This window comes from Elgaria multicarinata, chromosome 3, assembly GCF_023053635.1.
Source record: "Elgaria multicarinata webbii isolate HBS135686 ecotype San Diego chromosome 3, rElgMul1.1.pri, whole genome shotgun sequence".
NCBI lineage: Eukaryota > Metazoa > Chordata > Lepidosauria > Squamata > Anguidae > Elgaria > Elgaria multicarinata.
In genome coordinates this window covers 126,071,322-126,077,620 of record NC_086173.1, presented here as the reverse complement: position 1 = coordinate 126,077,620, position 6,299 = coordinate 126,071,322, and positions in this window count along the sequence as shown.

The following is a 6,299-nucleotide window of genomic DNA, read 5'->3' as shown; positions in this document are numbered from 1 at the left end:
TCTGCCACTGCTACTCAAGTGTTGTTTGATACTAGATGATTCTGAAGCACTAAACACAAGTCAGTCCAGTGGTATTTAAGTAGTCTCTGGATTGCAGTCACAGTGGATAGAGCTTACATGGGCCTATGGACAAATCTTTTTTCAGCTGAGACCCTGTTAGCAATTCATCATCTTTGAGCCTAAAGCTCCCCCCACTGCCAACACGCAAAATCTAGCTGTGGATGCAATTTTTAAAAACCCACGTTCAGACATCTTTTTTCAGTCAGTCAACAGAATGCATAAAAATGAATACAACATATAATCTTACCTTTTTGCAGTGATGATAACAGACTAGTGCATCTTATACAAGATACAAAATTGTGAGAGTCATGGTTTTTTGTGAGAAAGTGAGAGCTCTTCTCTTTCATCTAGAATAAGCAAGCCTCTGTGGCAACAGACCCTCTTAAACAACAGGGTCTGATGTTATACGTGGATTTACTGGTCTATTCTGTTTAAATACAGACCTTACCTCTTTGATCTTAGAATAATTTTGTTGTGAGGAACATTACAAAACATGCAAGATGGCAGCACTCATCTAATGGAAAGATATGCCAACCATCTTCTAGTTCTTTCTTATGCAGTGCCAAATTGTCCACTACTTGAGTTCCCATAAGATTGGTGGAGGAGGAAGAAAAACTGACCTGAAACGGTAAGTATACTTAGAAGAGACCAAAGTATAGGGGTTCTAAAGATTCGTCTTATAACTGGTCAACAGCCTATCTCATTTCCCCCAAAGGGGAATATAAAGAAGCAACCTGTAATTTTTCTACTTTTAAAGTAAAAGAAAAGATGGTGTATTTTAAGGCAGCCTTCCACAAGCTGGTACCCTCCAGATGTTTTGGGCTCCAGCTCCCATTAGCCCTACCCAGCATGGATAATGATCAGGAATGCTGGGATTTGTATTCCAAAACATCTGGAGGATGCCAGGTTGGGGAAGGTTTTAAGGACTCATGATTTTGAGATCCATAACAAAAGCTTTTTGGAAGTGTGAAACTTTGCAAGTGTGTGACTTGAATCAAATATCGTACACTGGCAATATAAAAACGTCAAACACAAATGTTAGTGGAGGAAGTTCACACATGGCTGCAAGACACAGCAGTGGAACACTCAGTGGGAGAAATCTATTGGTTTTCTGTCTGCCATCAGAACGGCATCTTATTAGAACAGGTTGCCCCTCTCCCTGCAGTCTCCTGCACCTCCCCATATTTACTCCAAAGGGTTGGGGGGCAGATTTCACATGGCTGGGGGTGGTGGTGGAAGGAAAAAAACCCATTTTACGAGCAGGTGTTTGCTTGTGCAACATTAAATTCTTCCCATTGGGTCTGCTTGCTCAAAATGACAGCCCACCATGGATTTCTTAAAAAAATGGTTAAGCGAGATGAACACTCGTGAAAAAATAGAAGAGGTGTTAAAGGGGAAGAATTTAACCTGGTTAAATTATTGGCATTTGGAACAATGGACGAAGAAATGGTTAAGGGATAATGGTGAATGTAGAGAATTGACAAAATTTGAGGAGCTGATTGTTAAAAAAGAAAAGGAAAAAGGAGAAAATAAAGAGATAAAAGGTTTAACGAGTGGAATATATAGAATACTGGTTGGGAAGGGGGAGATAGAGAATATGGGGAAGATGGTTTAGGCAACAGATTTGATGGTACAGATAGGGCAACAGAGTTGGGAGGGAATATGGAGACAAAGAGTGTTGAGAAACATGTCGGTGAGAATTAAAGAAAATTGTTATAAAATTATATGGAGGTGGTATCTAACCCCAGTGAGATTAAATAAAATAAATAAGCTGTATTCAGCAAATTGTTGGAGAGGTTGTGGGGAAAAAGGAACGTATTTACATATGTGGTGGGAATGCGAATATGTACAAAAATTGTGGAAAATGGTGTTTAATGAGATAAAAGAAATTGTTGGAATAGAGATTGAAGAGACACCTAGTGTGGCATTACTATCATATGGAGATTTAAAGTGTAATAAAGAAATTAAAGAATTGATAACAAATTTGCTGACAGCAGTGAGATTAATTATATCTAGGAACTGGAAGGTTCAAGGAAATTATCGTATTGAAGAATGGTATAAGGAAATTTGGGATATTGCCATTAATGATAAATTGACATGTAATATAAAAGTAAGAAGAGGCATAACAAATACGAATGAATTTGAGGGAATTTGGAAACAGTTCCTGGTATATGTGTTCTCTAAGGGAAGTGGAAAACCACCACCAGAAGAAGTAATGAGATTTTGGAAGCAGGAATAGATCCCAAAGGGTGAAGGGGAGCAATTGTATTGTTTGATTATGAATAATGATAAATTACAAATGTTAACAGTTGAGCAAATCTATGTAATTTTTTTCCTTTTTTTTCCTTTTTCTTTTTGATTGATTGTTTTAATGTGATGTTGATGTATTTTAATTTGTGTTAATAAAAATTATATTATATATATATATATATATATATATATATATATATATATATATTTAACCCATGGTAAAGCTGTGGCACATTAGGCCACCATTTTGAATATGCAACCCACGTGTGGTATGCCAGGGTTAGTGTTTAACCCTGGCATAACTTGCGTTCACTGGCTTAGCACAACATGACAACTCTCCAGTTGCATATATAACTTGGTGCTCGTAAATGCCACAGGTTGTTGTGGGTTAAATAATCCAAACCCAGTTATTGTGTACATGTACCTATCTATATGTGTGAATCAGTCCTTAGACAAATATCTGGTTTCTGTCCTATTCTTGTGTCTTAAAGATGTGATTTGCTCCCACAAGAGGGCACTGTGGCTTCATTTACATCTTTGCTTTGCATTGAAGGGGCAGCATAGTTTAATTGCATTTTCAAATGCTTGTTTTTGCAAACCATATTTATTTTAAGAGGCTTTGCATTTCCTTCAGTTCAGTTGGTCATGCAGAGGTGCAGAGTGTTGAAAGGCATATTAACTAAATTCAAAATGCACGTATTACAATACCACTGTGATCTGTCAATAGCTATGCAAATCACCTTCTATCAAAAGTCACAACCTTTATCTTCTTATTTGAAACAAAGCATTCTGACTCTGGTTTAAGTGGTCCCTGTATTGGCTCTCTTTGAAATAGGCAGCGTGATTCTGCTCAAATGATCTCTGTGTGCGCGCACATGCACACACACACACACACACACGTACTTGCACGCATGCATACGTTCACATTCTCTTCATGCTTTCTTAGTTAAGCTGGTAGCAGCCAAGAAAAGGGATTTTTTTCATTCTAATTTAGCCTGGAAAATTAGAGAAAAGCCTGAAACGGCAATTATATTCCAGATCCATCAAGGGGTTTAGCTGTGTGAGAATCAATTGCCTCTAGAGTTCTGGGCAAATGCTACCTTGAAATTCACATGGACAGAGAAATGGGAAGAGGAACCAGTTCACTAAATTTCTCCTGCGGGATGAGAAATTCTCCAGGTTTTTTTTAGGAGTCTCACTAAACTACAGCTACTGCAATAGCACAATTGCTTCCCCCCTTGAGGTTTTGTGTGGGGTCTGTGTGTGTGTGTGGTGCAGCTGCTGCAAGTGGCACTAACTATGTTGTTAGCCTGGCCCCCATTCCTGTCCTCTGCAAAGCCCCAGGCCTACTGTCTGAGGTGTGTGTGTGTGTGTGTGTGTGTGTGTGTGTGTGTGTGTGTGTGAGAAACAGCAAAATATCTAATGTGGTATGCTCACTGGCTCCACCGGTAGAAACACACAAAATCAAACCTGTGGGAATTATATATTTTGGGGTTTGTACAGGTTCCTATGCTATTATGCCCCCTTTTAAGGGCTGGAACTGGAAAACTATGTAGGACTGGAGGTTTGCTTCCCCTTTGTGACAGGTGTTGGAAGGGGAGAACATCTCTTTATTACCAATTGGCTGATTTTAATATATTAGTAAACTGTTGTGTTTAAACCCAAAGTATATGGTGTCCCAATCACCCCACGACTACAGCCTAAACGCCACATGAAGGGCAAGGGGAAAAGAAGGAAGGTGTGACTCTTAAGGAGGCAAGAGATGGCAGGCCTTCTCTGTAGTGGCACCCATGCTCTGGAAAACCCTCCCTTGTGTGGTTCAGGAGACGGAAAGTGTTAAAGCTTTTAAACACCTCCTTAAAACGTGCCTCTTCACGCAGGCTTTCCCTGGACTGTAATTTATCTGATTTTATATTGCACTTTTACCTTTTAAAGTTTTAATTTATTGTATACTTATTGTATTTTTATGGTTTTAATTGTGCTCTTCCCAGAGCACTTCGGCTATCGGGCAGTATAAAAATGTAATAAAAATAAATAAAAACTCATAACATTCGTTTAACACGATGAAACCTAAGCTATACTGAAACATCTTATTTTTTTGTAAATAAAGTTTTAAATCTTGATTAGTTCTTGTAACCCCTCCCTTTCTCAGTCTTGTTTGTTACCAATAAAGGGCTGAATGAAACCACAAAGTAATTAAGGCAAAGGTTATAAACACACACACACACACACACACACACACTCAAGTTTAAGGTTCTCTCTTAATAAGGAAGAAGGTGGTGGCAGCATAACAGATGGTGGTGACGTCACAGTGCTCTAATACATGTTTGTAATTATGCACACAAACCAAGGGGTTACACTAGCTTAGATCATGTAGAAGTCACCAGGCTATGGCTTCTGTGATATATTGTAAGTGGCAGCTTCTCATATATCCCAAAGATACTGTGTGAGGGAGGTCTCTCTTTCTCCACAGAGAGAGAGAGAGGGAGAGAGAGAATGGGAGACCTGAAAAATGGAGGCCATTTTGTGATAATGGAATTTTGACTGCAGAAAAATACAGGCGTGCTTTAAAAATGGAGATGTGCATAGTTGCTCTTTGCTTATGGCTAGTAACTGCATGAATGACAGATCTTGTGCCTGACAGGCAGCAAAGAAAAGACAAATTAGGAATTTTAGCTAGGAAGCATACTACTTCAAGAGATAGTGTGTGTAATATTCCTGTCAATCTGATTGATTGCTGTGTTTCAGTTCAAGGAGTTTTACCCCTGCCTGAAACAAGATTGATCATCTGGACAGTTTTATTGCTGCCTATAACAGGTGTCATTGTCTTCCTCCCTCTCTCTCTCTTAAAATGTTCGAGTTATCCTAAATCAGGCAGTCTGATGTTAGATTTTAACACAGAAAATAGTTTTGTGTGTGTGTTAAAAAATTTTTGGGAATCATTTCTGGTAAGTGCTTAAAGCTACCAATGAATGACCATTGCTACAAACAACAGATTCTTTCGTGCAAGTATTTCTTCTGAATAATGATGTACATCCCTTGAGACACCACAAGAGGGCTGAAATGGAAGAATGGAAGTTATCAGCAAAAGTTGAATTGTGCACATGCAGGCAAAGCAGATATCTGCAAAATTCATGGGGTACCATGAAAACGTACTAAAATGTCACTTTTTGTTTCTATTTATTCAATGCAGTTGTACAGTGTGATATAACAAGGAGTTTTGTAGCATTTTAAAGACAAACATTTATTATGGCATGAGCTTTCATAGGCTAAAGTCCACTATCAGATGCAAGGTGCAAGCATGTGATATGTTTTTAATAAACAGATTACTACAGAATTCTGGGGCAATCAGGCTATATTGTACCAGCAACATAGGCCTACTACTGTCTCAGGTAATAACACAGCAACTACATCATCCTGGAAACTTCTAGAAGATTTGAAGGTACCACTAAGTGAAGATACTCAGCTGGTCTACCAAGGGGGATAGATTCTCTGCTGAATAAAATTACAGATCTGAAAGGCAAGGACATTTGACAGGTAATTACTTATGTTGTAGTGTTCCTCGGTCCCATTAGAGTTGAAAGTCAACAGGAATCCAGCATAATGTTTTTCAAATGTAGGGAGGAGATTCCTTGGAATCTTTTCCTAGCAATAACAGTGCAGAGATCTTGTCACAAGCAGAAGCTTCATCATTCTCAATTACCTGAGTCTCCTGACTATCCTGAATTCTCTGTGGGTCTCCAAAGCACTGCCAATTCCTGTTATCTGATTATTAGAGTATTTTGGATTCCCTCCTTCCCTGTATTCGGGTAGATTAGAACACTGGGTTCGAACAAGGGTAGATCATTATTGAAAGAACAATTAGCCTCTTGGCTTATAAATAAGTGGAAGACTATTGGCTGCCATGTCAGAAGGATCCCAAACAAGAAAGGGTAGTGGGCAGGCAAAGATCACTTCAGGCTCCTGCTTTAACCAGACTGCCCTTTCCT